The 14,690-nt window shown below is 46.5% G+C and overlaps 1 protein-coding gene across 5 annotated transcripts in view; it reads left to right on the forward strand.

The window, feature by feature from the left end:
• Sarm (sterile alpha and armadillo motif) overlaps window positions 1–14,690 on the forward strand; it is a 172,204-nt gene that overhangs the window by 67,464 nt on the left and 90,050 nt on the right. Inside the window, exon 1 of one of the 5 annotated variants that reach the window (XM_065452466.1) lies at window positions 7,740–7,898. The exons of the other annotated variants lie outside the window; for them this stretch is intronic. The gene's annotated coding sequence lies outside the window, so the exon portion shown is untranslated. Of the gene's footprint in view, window positions 1–7,739; window positions 7,899–14,690 lie in introns of those variants that run through there. 5 annotated transcript variants of the gene reach the window in all.

Below are 14,690 nucleotides of genomic sequence, written 5' to 3' on the forward strand. Positions count from 1 at the left end.
CCCGATTTTTGCCTTGTGGAAGAACAAATGACGTCAAATAGCCCAGAAATACATCAATACGAGGTATACCCACATAAAAAAACGCCTATTGAACGCGGTCTTCCATTCTCCTGCTTTATCCTATATAAAATCAGCGTATAACGTTTCACGACTTCCTCCGCAGCCTGAGAGCAAGACGTGAGCACTTCCTTCACTTTCTCAATCTGTCTACATAAAAATGAAAAGCACGAAAGCTAGAGCGCAATTGTTAGATATTGCAAACTCGTTACTCAGCTTCGCACAATCTGCTGTTTCGTTGTAAAGTCCGTCAAAGCATCAGAACACGACCACACAATGAACTACCTTGTATTTAAGTTCGACGCTAGGACAGTAGCTGATTGAGTACCGCGATAAAGATGTTTTCTCCCATCGTGAGCACGCATGTTTACTTTCAGAGGCCCTTATGCGTCGGTGCATGTTTTTTTAACGATCTAACGTCAGTGAGTATTTAAGAAAAGTGTGCAAAACCTGACGTGGGCAAATGTGTGTAAGTATTTGGCTGGTAATTCCCGTTCGTTTGAAGGTACGCTCATTTCAGCGTAGGTGACTTGTGGGCGGCAAAGTAGGCGGTGAATGCTGTGCTGAAGATGATCCCTGCAATAGACCGATACCCGAAGACCGTTAAAGACGTTTGTCGACTTGATTTACTTTTGTCCCTCTTGCGTTGTCATTGAAACACTCTTCAGACGTGCTATATAGAGCTTCGCATACATCTTAAATCCCGGCCTAGCTCCTCCAGCGACTATATTTATATTTTTTTCCGTAGCTGCTTGATTTATGTTGCACGCTACACCAGCTTCTTCTTTGGTGTTAGCGATAGCATCGTTAGATTACAGCAAAAACAGCCCGATGTCCAACGGTCTCTTACTGAACGAGAGATCGACGATTACGACGACGACAGAGCGAGACGATGCTTCTCCTGAAGATGACTTCGCAACTCGCTATTTACTGGTGCTTAGGCGCCAGCTTTACGACGACACCAACGAAGAAAAACAAGACCGGAAACGGCCGCGTTCTTTCTTCCAAAACGCGCGCGACCCACGTGGCGCAGCCCAGGGAGGACATAAACGAACGAATAAGAGCCCCGCGAGCTCCCTTTTAACGTTCCCCTTCCAACACTGGCGCCTTCCTCGGGAGCCAGCTCCGTGGCGCCGTTCCTTTCACGCTTCGTTGCTCACTCGCACCGCGCTCGACTCAACCCGTGCAGTACTACACAGCGCTGTCATTTTTCTCCCAGGCGACAGCAGCAGGGCACACCGCCCCCCCCCCCCCCCCCCCCGTCCTCCTTTCGTCTCGCCTCCACTCGCTGCCGCAGCGCCCGGGGTTGCTCGCAATCGGATATACACGCGCGGCCGTCGGACGACAGCGCGCGCCCGCCAGGCACGCACTCGCGCGCGTGTGTGTATGTATACACTTTGTAAATCGGAGGCTGCGACTCCGTGCAGCCACCCTCAATCAACGTGCACTACCGGTTACTGCTCGCCGCATCCGCAAATAGAAGCGCGCGGTCTCTGCGGCGCCCTGGGCGAGAGTGCAGCGATGGAACGTCGCATTCGGACACCGGGACGCGTCGTGTAATGTTCTCGTTTCTGATTTACGCGTTTCGCCCTGCACTGCGGTACGCTGCGGGGGCTGCCATACGGCCAATGGCCTCCTCCTTCTCCTCGCTTTGCATTGCCAGCGTTGCTAAACTGGCTCCCATTGTAATACTGCACGCGTCGCTGCTATTCGGGGGCTGGGGATGACGTAACCGGAACTCGCTCTTCGGTGCCCGACCGGCAGATTTGTAAAAGCCGTTTGGGATAGACGAACGGAGATAAGCGTTCTTAAAGTGCGTTTTACTATTCTTGACGCGAGAGGTGGAGGAGTGGGTGGTGGGGATGGGGGGGGGGGGCAGGGGGGAGCGGCTTCAAGTTACGTTACCAAGAGCCAGCCATGCATATGCCGCATATGCCAGCCATTAAATCAGTGCTGCAGGCCTGGAGCGGAGCGCGTTGGGTTCACGGTTCGCGCGCACTCCGTTGTTTTCGATGAGGGCCCCACGTCCGCAAAGTACCGTGACTCTAAAGTTGTTCGTGAGAACAGACAGGGGCAAATTGTTACTGCGAAAATATAATTGGCGATTCCGGACAGTTCGGGCAAATCTGGACAGGGATTACGTTCTAGCTGTTGAAGCAGTCCAGGCAAATAATTTTTACGAGCGAAATTCTTTGTGAATTCGGCTTATGCATTTTTTATGTTGTATTCTGCTTTGCCCGTTCTTTCTTCGTTTTCTTTTCTTCTTCTTATGATTATTATCTAGTTTCCTTGTTGTGAATTCATATATGCTTTTGTTGAGTGTAAGCTGCTATTTTTCATAATTGTCGCTTCCTATTTCATGCACTTTTTTTATATGTGCATGCTTTCTTTTTTTCTTAACTGTGCGCCAGCACTCAGACCTTAGTGTAATTCCTGGGCACGTTAAATAAACATGATTTATTTATTTATTTATTTATTTATTTATTTATTTATTTATTTATTTATTTATTATCGGAGCGAAAATGAGAAATCAGTCAATTCGTATTAATTGCTACAAAGGAAACCCACACGAATTCCTCGAAAGAAAAGCTTTGCAGTTGAAGGAAAATTCGTTTTGCTCCGGGAATCCAACGCGGGACCACCAACTTTCCGGGGTAGCCGTTCTACCGTCTGAGCTAACCAGATGGCTAGAATTTGGCAGGGCGAAGTCGAACCCATCAAAAACTCGAAGCAAAGGCAAGGGTTTGACGTAATAGGTCTGTGGAAGCCCGCAACGTTGAGATAAGTAATTAATAAAGTGAAAATGAGACATACACGTAATCGTAGCAAGCAATTGCTAGGATTGGTTGGATTATTATTATTATTATTATTATTATTATTATTATTATTATTATTATTATTATTATTATTATTATTATTATTATTATTATTATTATTATTATTATTATTATTGACACCGTTTACTGTGACCTGAGCAAAGCCTTTGACGTAGTCTGCCACTCACTGCCTCTGATCAAGCTTACGCACTGTGAAGTTGACTCGTCAGTTGTCAATCTCTTGCGCAGTTTTCTTCATAGTTCATTATATGTTAACGTCAATGGCCAAACGTCTTCTTTTTACATGGCAACTAGCGGCGTCCATCAATGATCAGTATTAGGACCACTCCTTTTTTCTTCAATTTTATTTGTAACGTTCATTGCGTTATTCGGAACTCTTCCTTCCTTCTATGCGCCGATAACGTGGAAATTTTAAAGAAAATTCACACTGTTTATGACTCTCACGCCCTGCATTCGGACCTGCTTTCTTTTTCTAAATGGCGCAAAAATAATAACCTCTCTTTGAATGCAGATAAGACACAAGTCATTACTTTCACACGTAAAACAGCAAGTATTTCTTTTTCTTATTCTGTAGATTCTGTACCATTCTCTACGGTCTGTGAGACCTATGATCTTGGTGTACTCTTTGATGCAACCTTACACTTTTCTGCTCTCACTGAACGCGTTGCTATGCGGGGTGTGCGATCTCTTGGCTCTGTTTGCAGACTACCTAGGGAATTCAAATCTCCTACACAGTTCCGCAAGTTATACACAACTAGCTGTCTTCCTCAACTCGAATATACGTCGGTCGTCTAGAATGGCTTTTTCAGATCCAACAGTGACATTATAGACCGGGTCCGGAAGAAGTTTCAAAGCATATGTCATCACCGCTTTGCAAAAAATGACATTGGACCTTGTTCTAGCATTGTTGGATTATTGTCATTGCCCTTAGTTCGCTCCCGACGTAATCGCGCTGAACTTCTGTTTCTCTTCAAACTCCTTCGCGGTATCCTCACCTGTTCCGAACGTCTCAGTTGTATCATGCTTCGTATTCCGCGCAAGATCACCAGAGAACATAGACCTTTTCATGTCGCTGCCTGTTATGAACAACACGCAACCGTCCACAGAATACGGTGTCTTTATAACGCTTATTTTCATAATCTTGATAGTTTTCATAACTCGCTGTCATCGATCCTTTCTGAGCTTTGCCTTCTTGTGTCATAGTTTCATGCATTGTTAAACTGCCCTTCTCCTCCTTCTGCTTTTGTATTTACATAGCACTTTGTTTTATCTGCTCTCTTTTCCAGTCGTTCGTTTTATTCGTTTGCTTTTTTTTATTATATTCCCCTGCATGCGTGTTTTTTTTTTCAGATTTTAATGTCTGCGTGCGCCAGTACTCAGACCTTAGGGTTGTTCCTGGGCACGTTAAATAAGCACGATTGATTGATTGATTGATTGATTGATTGATTGATTGATTGATTGATTGATTGATTGATTGATTGATTGATTGATTGATTGATTGATTGATTGTCAAATTACCGTACGCTAATGACGACAGATTCAAAATGCTGCCGTCCCGGAATACGGGAAGCTTTGCTACCGAAGCGCCGGATAAACTAAAATATAATTCAAAAGAAAAGAACCAGATAAGAAAAAGGAAGAAAGAAAGAAAGAAAGAAAAGAAAAAGGAATCCAAGATTTGAGGAAATTACAAAACGCTATCGAAACGAGTCTATAGACAAGCAAAAAACTGAGGTAAAAAAGATGCAAAGAAAGATAATTCCTCCTGAGCCTTTCCATTTACTTTCTATTCACGCATATCGCAGTTGCCTCGCATATCACGCCTCGCTGTCCGTGATACCTTATGTACGAAAATAAATGGGAACTAACTTTACTGGCACCGTTAGCAACACGCACTTAAAGTAGACAGCTATAACGTGTTCAAGAAGAAGTCTAGCGATTTTGTTATGCTACATCGTCGGCGTCATATAACAAGGCAGTCGCAGAGTTACAGTAATAGCCGGTCGAATGTGCAATATACTGCTGCTGTTAGCACGTTAGATCAATCGGCCATCTGAGTTAGGCGGACTAGGAGATGTTAGTGATCGAGAGCGACGCTGTGTCCCGGCTAACGCTGTGTCCTTCCGGTCGGTCTTTAGCGACCCGCCACATGTGTGGTTTGACCGGGACGGCGGGTGTCAGCGGCGGTGGTGCGTGCGAATTTGTCCGCTCGTAGAAGTGGTGACGGTACCGCCTGATGAGGCCGTCCACTTGCGCAGCACTCTTCACGTGTGCGACGAGATGACGAATCACTGCTTGAGTCACCGCCAGATGCCCCGCGGATGCAGCTGGCACCGCCCGGGCTACCGCTTGCGAGCGTTTAACCGGGCTCTTTTCGAAGAGAAAAACACCTTTGCCACTGATTCCCGTTTCCCGTTTGGTCCGTTTGTAAACATTGCTTGCTTGATGAATCACGTGGGTCATACAAACAAAGGAAGTGGCAATAACCAACAAAGAAAGAAAAGAAATGATCGTGCAGAATGTAAAAAGCATCCATGGCCGGATGTGAGTTATTAACGGAAAGCTCTTTAATTTGGCCTCAGTGTGTCGGATTTTCAATGCATGCATATATCACAATCAAACACGGTTACCCAATGTGCATGGTTAGAGAAGTTTAGTTATGCTGAGTACAATAACAGTAGGAAAAGGAAAGCTGCCGCTAGAAGGGTAGCCCCCAGAGCAAGCCAGTGGATGGGAGAACTGTCTAGAAGGGGCGAAAAAAAAAAAGGGGGGGGGTGTTTAGAGGCAGTCTGTCACACCGAAGCTACTGGCTCGCCACTGCACTGACTCACCGGGGATGCTATTCGTGTCAACGAATGTGTCACGAATTTGCCAGCGTCCGGCGCGTGAATAGAAGCGGCCCACACTTTCGGATTTCAGCGAGCAAGAATATGCGTGCAGTGGTGACACCTCGCGACTGTCACTCTTCCTGTCCGAAATAACCCGCCGTCTAGGTAAAGGTGCCGCGGTTACGCGCCGCGTGCTCGGGTCAGCTTCCTGCTAACCAGTTTCCTGGTTAGCAGAAAACTGGAGCTACAAGTATGCCCTAATTGTAGCTCCAGTTTTCTGCTAACCAGTATTAGCAGTTTGCTGCTAATCCTGCCAGCATTGGGATAATGAGTAGCACACGGATTTGCCTAAATTTCGTCCTTCTGGCTTTAAATGGCTCCGTGACTTCGCAGTCTGCTGATTTTTAAGAAAGTACTGCGACATAATTAAATAAATAAGTATTATTAAAATTGTTCTACGGCAGGATTCGAACACAGGGCCTATAGCACATAAGTCCGATATTGAAGCCATTACGACACGGGCGCATGGACGAGAGGAACCACTGCAATTAGCAGCGATTATGCCTGTTCGCAGAGTCTTATTGCCTTCCACATTAAAAGAAAGTATAGATTGCATTGAAACTCGTGCCACTGAACGTAGGTAAAGCGTAATAAACGAAGCCACAGGCGCGAAGATCAGACAAACCCATGTACTAGTCATCATTCCCATGGTCGCTGAACGATCGCAGTGCCAGAGTTCCATCTAGTAGTTGCTGTAGGAAGCTCTATGGCACATACCCAATGGTCTATGCCAACGAGGACGTCCCACATTATACCCACGAGCCCAAGTTGGAATTAAAGAGGTTCATTGAGGAGAGTTCCCTGCAGTAATTGAAATGAAAGTTTATTTTTCCATCTTGTAAGGTACAGATCTTGTAAGATACAGATGGAGGGGTGGAGGAAAAAAAGCTGTCCATTGAACAGCTTGACAAGTCCCCCATCCCTCATTTGGGCAGAGGCAGCATCACATTCACATCATAAATATTGTAGAAAACTCTATGGCACATACCCACGGGGCGTCCCACATTACCGAGCAGCCCATGTTGGCATTAAAGAGGTTCATTGAGGAGCGGTACACGCCCAGTGACCCCAGGGGCACATACAGAGTGCCCGTCGAGACCGGCCTACATTTTGATGCGAAAGCATCAAACGGCTCAGTGAGGGGAAAATCCGGCGTCTGTAGCAGCAAAACGGCACCTAAATTCTAATTGGCTGCGACACCACGTCACGTGCGCGCCTCGCCTGTGCTGCGTTATCCGTGCGCTCTAACTTCGCCTCGGTAATTGCTGCAAAGAAATTAATCTATAAGGAACAGAATAAATTCGAGGGGGAAAACGTTGGTGGTAGCGAGTTTAGAACCTATGACTCCACGCTCAGAAGCCGAGTGTCTTACCGGCTGAACTAAACTAGCGCCTCCTAGATGGTAGCCCTGTGCACTCTGCTTTATGACATGAAGCTGTACTTGGACCGAAGTTTTCATTGCCAAGCCCGGCGTGACGCTAGTGGCGACGTAAAAATCACCACCACTTACTCGGGTGCGTCCCCATTAGATTTTACGGCGGTCGGGCAAGGTAGCATGACGTCACGGACCGAAGTGCACTGGCCTTGTGCTATCTGGGAGGCATCGGCCAAGCGTCTCAACGCGCTCGTCTGCCTGCGAGGAGTTAGTAACTCTAACGACGGCTCAGTGGCGTTCAGTTGGGCATCAATGCTTTCGCATGCACAACTCATAACAAGCGCTTAGATGTCGTCTGGTTTTTTTTTTTTTTTTAGACTGCAATGTCTTCGGGATTAGCCCACGATAACGGCCACATCGTCGCCAGATAGTCGTTACAGAAAATCCGGTTTAACTCGCTAACAATTCATTAAAGAACCGCCAAGCAGTTCGCGTATCACGCGAAAGCGCACAATTCCAGCGCGTGGCAGACGCCCGCAGCCTTCTGCGCGCTAACCAGGCGCAGGCAGCCCATGGGTTTGGCACAGCAGCGCCGCGCCACGGCTGCTCACCGCAGATGCCACTTTGCCGATATTTCTAATACACCCTACTTCGGCCACTGAAAAAAACGCACCCATCTTGCGGACGCCCTGGGCCGCGACACCGCCAGGTATCCTCCGCTCACCGCTCATCTTTCTCCAGGTTAGTTGCCTAAAGGCAGCTTTTCACCGTGACATTAATGTTTGCGTTAATGCGACGATTTGACCCGATTTCCGCAAGAGTTTTCGGGTGGCTGCACTGCATCTTTGCCGCTTACTGCGTCTTTGAGGTGTCATTGAATGTAATCCCGGTCTCATGGCCAAAACTCAGGAGGAGGAGCTTGATTAGTTATTCCAGAGTGCGCAGTGTATCGGAGCTATTAATGTGAGTCCCCTTGAATCCGTCAAGAATTTTTTTTTGCTTATTTATGTCACCTCGGAGAATGATGTGAAATCGCCGGAAAAAAAAAAGGAGTGTGCGTGCGTACTGAAAGCAAAGTTGGGTAGCTTTCGTCGCGGAAACCTTCCATAATTCGGGGAATATTTCCAAGACGCACAACGTAATGTAAGATTTGGAGTATAATATAGCTTCTATACGTTCTTCCCGGGTGGTCTTTAATCATGAGCACAGTCTTTCGTAAATTCAAAACATATTAGATAACTTGAAAAATCGCTCGCACAGGTACAACAGTAAGCTTTGCTGTGTTGCCGATGCTCACCATTACGAGACGTGGAATTAGGAATAGTGAGAATGATCGAACAAATTCTTGAACAAACCATCTAGGCATTTCTACTTCCTCTGTCACTATAGGGCTCACCGTCTACCGTTTCTTTTTTTTTTTTCTTCTGCCAGGAAGCACCCATATATAGCTAAATTCTATAATGGGAAGAGAGTTGAATCCGTGCTGAAAAGAAGCTGTATGTTTAAGAACACGCCTCTTAGCTTAGCACGCGACTACGCTGAGCTCGTACAGGCGCTGTCACTGCTAACGGAAACGGCATCCCGTGGCAGCGCTCCATGGAAGCGTCACAGCCGGCGTGAATTCCTTGCGGCGCAGGCGCAATCAAAGCGATAGCCTGGCGCCTCGTGTACAATCGCCCAATTTTTTAACCTGAACGCGCGAGCATCGACCGGCCAGTCGATAAGCGCCGTATAACGGAGTACAGCGGCGAAGTGTGCGAGAATACGCGCGTGCGCGCAATGCACAGTCCAATGCAGCTTCCCTCTGCCAGGCGTATTCTCGCACACTTCGCCGCTGTACTCCGTTATACGGCGCTTATCGACTGGCCGGTCGATGCTCGCGCGTTCAGGTTAAAAAATTGGGCGATTGTACATGATAAGAGGCGCGAAACACCACAGTTTTGCGAGAATAGCAAGAAGGATGGCGACCGCGTTCGTCTCATTTTCAACAAGCTGTTCATCAACGACAACGTTTGCATGCGGGGCACGGAAGCAAAAGCACTGTCCAGTGCGAGCGTCGTCTGTGACGCTGTTTAATATAGAGGTGCACACGTCGTCCCTTTGATTACCTGTGAGACCCGGTACTACGCAGATAAAGCCTCTTATTGTTTTCATTTTGGTTCCATGGCCCATGCGCGAGTCCAGTAATACGAAAGAAAAATAGAAAGATACGTCATAATCGTACACGTATTCTGCTTCACTTTTTGTAAGGGTTGGTGGCGGAGGGGAGGCGGGGGAAAATCATGCACATAATCCTGGAAGGACGTGTGTCCTTCTAGATAGAACAACGTAGCAGACTAGGTCATTTCAAGTCGAATTTCATCGTATCCTCAGTGAATTTAATCGTAGTGCGTTGTTTTTTTTTCTAATTCCATACTAATTTTACTAGGAGATATTAATTTCCCATGTAGACTGGTCCACACTGAAACAGTGTCTCTGTCATATTTGTGAGGCTTCGTTCGCAACTTCTTGAAATATTGGACAATGAAAGTTTGAAAATTACGGAATGTTCATATGATTGCATAACTACAAGAAAGAGTTGTCACATTCCTGAAGAGTTCTATTTTTATTTCCTTTTACACTCGGACAGGCACGCTCTGCCTCAGTTCGAAAGATGAGAACGCCATGTTAGTGTGATTCCGGATGCATCGCACCTCCGGTGGCGCTCTTACAAGTCTCGCAGATGGGATTTCTTCTTCAGACTCCCAAAGATAGGAGCACCCGGAAGCGCAGTGTTCTATCTTTGTTTCTTTCGTTTTATCTTTGTTCATCGCCAGAGAGGGTGTAGAGTGGCAGGCTTCCCTTTCGCACGTATACAGCAGCTGCTCTTCGTGCGTCGCTGCTCTTCCCGCTGCCCTTTAATAGAACACTGCATTGTCGCTAACATATTTAGCGTAGGGACGGTGCAGTAAGCCACATTACTCACATTAGAGTCAACGCCATTACCCCTACTTGGGTGCCCCTTGAACAAGACGCGCAAACAGGCTTGCAAGCGTTAGGACAGGCATGCGTTAGAATTACATGTGTGATTATACGACTTATAATCGGGTGTTGCTTATGTACAGGAACACCGAGCACCCTCTAGAATGTGACATTGCATCATCCTCTATTTGATGGTTTTTCATTTTTCTATTTTAATCAGTATGTTCGTGAGTAATTTTCATCTCTCCTACCGCCTCAGCCTATAAATAAGTCGAGAAGCAGCAAACACGTGCTTCCAAACCTATGAACGCCGCTGATCCCCCGGATCTATCTATCTATCTATCTATCTATCTATCTATCTATCTATCTATCTATCTATCTATCTATCTGTCTATCTATCTGTCTGTCTGTCTGTCTGTCTGTCTGTCTGTCTGTCTGTCTGTCTGTCTGTCTGTCTGTCTGTCTGTCTGTCTGTCTGTCTGTCTGTCTGTCTGTCTGTCTGTCTGTCTGTCTGTCTGTCTGTCTGTCTGTCTGTCTGTCTGTCTGTCTGTCTGTCTGTCTGTCTGTCTGTCTGTCTGTCTGTCTGTCTGTCTGTCTGTCTGTCTGTCTGTCTGTCTGTCTGTCTGTCTGTCTGTCTGTCTGTCTGTCTGTCTGTCTGTCTGTCTGTCTGTCTGTCTGTCTGTCTGTCTGTCTGTCTGTCTGTCTGTCTGTCTGTCTGTCTGTCTGTCTGTCTGTCTGTCTGTCTGTCTGTCTGTCTGTCTGTCTGTCTGTCTGTCTGTCTGTCTGTCTGTCTGTCTGTCTGTCTGTCTGTCTGTCTGTCTGTCTGTCTGTCTGTCTGTCTGTCTGTCTGTCTGTCTGTCTGTCTGTCTGTCTGTCTGTCTGTCTGTCTGTCTGTCTGTCTGTCTGTCTGTCTGTCTGTCTGTCTGTCTGTCTGTCTGTCTGTCTGTCTGTCTGTCTGTCTGTCTGTCTGTCTGTCTGTCTGTCTGTCTGTCTGTCTGTCTTGTCTTGTCTTGTCTTGTCTTGTCTTGTCTTGTCTTGTCTTGTCTTGTCTTGTCTTGTCTTTTCAGCAAGTGTGCTTAAACTCGTGGAGTCGGTTGTAGTCGAAGTTTATTGATGGGCAATTATATTGGGAAAATTGCTCTCACGAAATAATCCACCCGGCATCAATAAATCCCTTCAATCACAAAAACTAATCACTACAATTCTAATACTCACTCCTGCACGAAGTACCTATTTTTGCTTCATTATACATTAGCCTGATTACCGTTATCTCCGCACATAGCAGGTTAATGTGTTCACGCTCACACCGATTAAGCAAATATGCGAAGCCACGTTGCAGAGAGGAAAAGCGGAAGAGAGACAGCGAAGGTAATGAATACGCAGTCTGTATACATCCAGCGAAACTAACTAAAAAAAACAGAAAAGGAACGGTTTGAGTGGGGCCCTGTGGGTACAGAGGAATTCTAGAGGTGCGGTTTTTTTGGGTGCCTCCGAAACGGTAGTAGAGATGATGACAGAGCTGATTGGGAGGGGGCATAGGTCGGAGACGGGGAGCAGGGTGGATACCGGGCTGAAGGGGGCGTGGCGCCTATTTCTGGGCTCCCGGATCACGATCCGGCCGCAGTCCTTCCCGCACCGTTCGCAGGGCGGCGCTGCGGTACCGCGCACGTTAAGACCGCGTTAAATGCGTGCCTTGGTTGCGGAACGACGGGCACGGATCAGGATGCAGGGTGCCGCCACCTGCAGCCCGCTGCGTGCAACTCCATTTCGTTCTTATGTTGGTGATGTTGGAGGGGGAATGCGCGCGCGTTTCGAGGTGCGCGTTTAGGATGCTCTTCGCGAAGCCGAGCGGGGACGGAATTCCTACCGTGGTATTCTAAACGCTCGGCTCTGGTTTTGCTTCTGTCGCGCTCCCAGTTTACCACGCTTTCTGTCTGTTTCGCTCTCTCTATCTCTTTCTCTCTCTCTTTCTCTCTCTCTATATATATATATATCCAACAGAACCTGCTGTGTACTCGTCTCTTGTCTTCCTTAGCAGCGCCTTCTCTCCAGTCTAATACAGTACAGAAGCTATAGAATTCAACAGGAAGTTGAACAGATGTAGCGACCTCACTGGGAGGCGACAAATGCGAATAATTTAAAAGATTTCAAACTGTGATAATTCTTCTTGAGCGCGCTGTAATGTTTCTTTTAAACCCGCTGCGAAAGCTCGGTAGTCATGGTGTTGCGTTGCTGACGACGAGGTGGCGGATTCAATCCCGCCGAATAAGTGCAAATATGAGCTCGGGTGCCGTGTGTCTGGCGCACGTTAAAGAAAAAAAAAACAAGAAACGAGGTAGCCAAAATTAACCTGGAGTCCCCAGTTACGTCGTTCCCTCATAATCAGATCGTGGTTTTGTCTCGTAAAACCCCGAAATGTAAGTTCATGCCTTTCTTTCTTGTTTGTTTTATTCTCTTGAGATGTGGACACTCGGACTCGGCTCTGGCCCTCGCGAATTACACCCACACTACGTACAGCAACAGCTATACGGAGAAAGTACTTAAAAAAAAAGAAAGTCTACGTGCTGACTGTTGCAATGGCGCACGATTCTTGGCTCGGGTATATAGCATCAGAATATAACGACCAGCTAAAAGTGGCCCCTAACGTGAATTTTTATTTTTCACGGTACTCTTTCATTTTCCGTTCCAACTTGCAAGAAATGCGTGACTTGTTGCACAGCCAAGTAATTCACCGAATAATCGCATTGATTCATCCCAGTTCCTGTAGCTTCTGGGCAAGAGTCAAAGGCGTTAAAAGTGTCTGAATAGTGATTGCAGCCGCATGTCTTGAAGCATATCGGAAAAGGAGAACGTGCGTTAGCGACGTACCAGTTTTTAATGTGTAATCATGATATCGGATTCTAAGCGCATCTCGGCGTTAATCTACATGCAGTTTCTTTAGTGAAATGAAAAATACAGATGAAAAGCTTGCGTACCGTGCCTGCGTGGCAGTTGTTTACCCACGGGTGTCTTTTTTCGAGGAACAAAGAAGCTGCTGCCAGTTATGACTCGTCCCATGTCATGATGTTCACTTTAAAGTCCGTACATTCTAGTGATGTGCCAACTAGTTAAAGCTTTAAGCTTCTGTAACGCTGCACCGATGCTTAAGTGAAAACACGGCGTGCGGGGCTGTCTCCAAGCGAAAGCCGGGAAGTGAGGGTCCCTCGCGGCATCCTTCTGCAGCGAGAGGCGATGGCTGAGCGCGAACGTGGTTCTGCGAGAAAGGGCACACAACCACGCAACGAAGATCCGCTTGCCCTCTGCCGCGTGTCTCTTCGACCGTGGGAGACGGGAGAGTCGCAGTTATTTCCGGAGCACTTGCTATTCCACGCCTTTTGTAGCACGTTGATTTCTTTTTCTTATCTTTTTTTTCTGGACGCGTTAGGAGGAAATGCCTCGTTCCTTTGTTGCGCTCCAAAAGCAACAAAGGATCGCGATGGCGTGGTCTACGGTGGACATTCGCGGTTCTTTCTTTTTTTTTTGCTTGCTTGCTTTTTTTGTTTTTTATTTCGCTCCCTCCGAGGATGGAGAATGCGAGCTGCAAGAACAGAGTGGAGAGATGCGTCGCGCGGACTCTTCATGCGCCATGCTAGCATCGTTTAATGAACGGGTTTCGTAACGCCACCTGGTGAACATCCTGCTCGGTTTTCGTGTTCTACGCCGCGCGGCATTATGCAGGCGCAATTGGGAACCAGGATGTCAACGGAAAAAAAAATGGAAGGATCGCCAGTGATGCTGATGTATTTTTTTTTTAATCTGTTCCTTACTTATTATTTTTTTAGAGGAGTATACTTCAGTCGATATTTTATAATCTGGATGCAAATAAATTGCTACCAGTGCCTTTGCGGATTTATTCATAAAGCTTTCGGTTCGTACGTACTTTATTTATTTATTTATTTTATTTATTTTATTTATTTATTCATTCATTTAATTATTTACTTGTTTTTCATTGGCTCGCCACCTTCGCTAATGATGCATGTTCAACATAAAGAACGACTGATACCTGCTCTTCCGAACAGCCCTGAGAACGTATTTGTTGCGCTCTTTGGCTTTAGCTGTTCTTGCACTAATGAAACCCATTCTTCATGAGTAATTTTCAGGAATACGGACCCTGATTATTGACTTACCGGTAACTTTAGACTCATATGGCTTAATTGCTAGTCAACCCACGAAAACATGCAATGACAGTAACATATTTACAAGACTGAGGGAGTGGTACGGAGATGCAAGAGCAAACGCTGCGTCGCCGTTATCAGCAAAACACGCCATCTCTCGCTCATGTGCTTGCGCAAACCCGAGCCGTTCAGAAAACTTAATGCAGGTGCGTGTACGTGTCTCGTAGAGTCAAGACCATGCTTCTAATTATTACAGTTTATGATCAACAAAATGCTTTTTCACCTGCATTTTTATGTCACAGCAATGCACAACAAAGGTTCATACCTTGTGTCTTAAGATCCATGGTACGCGCTTCTGAGAAAAAAAAAATAAAATGAAAATATGCTTACGCATGATTGTATGCGTGGCGACCTGCGC

The sequence above is a fragment of the Dermacentor albipictus genome, chromosome 2 (assembly GCF_038994185.2).
Source record: "Dermacentor albipictus isolate Rhodes 1998 colony chromosome 2, USDA_Dalb.pri_finalv2, whole genome shotgun sequence".
NCBI lineage: Eukaryota > Metazoa > Arthropoda > Arachnida > Ixodida > Ixodidae > Dermacentor > Dermacentor albipictus.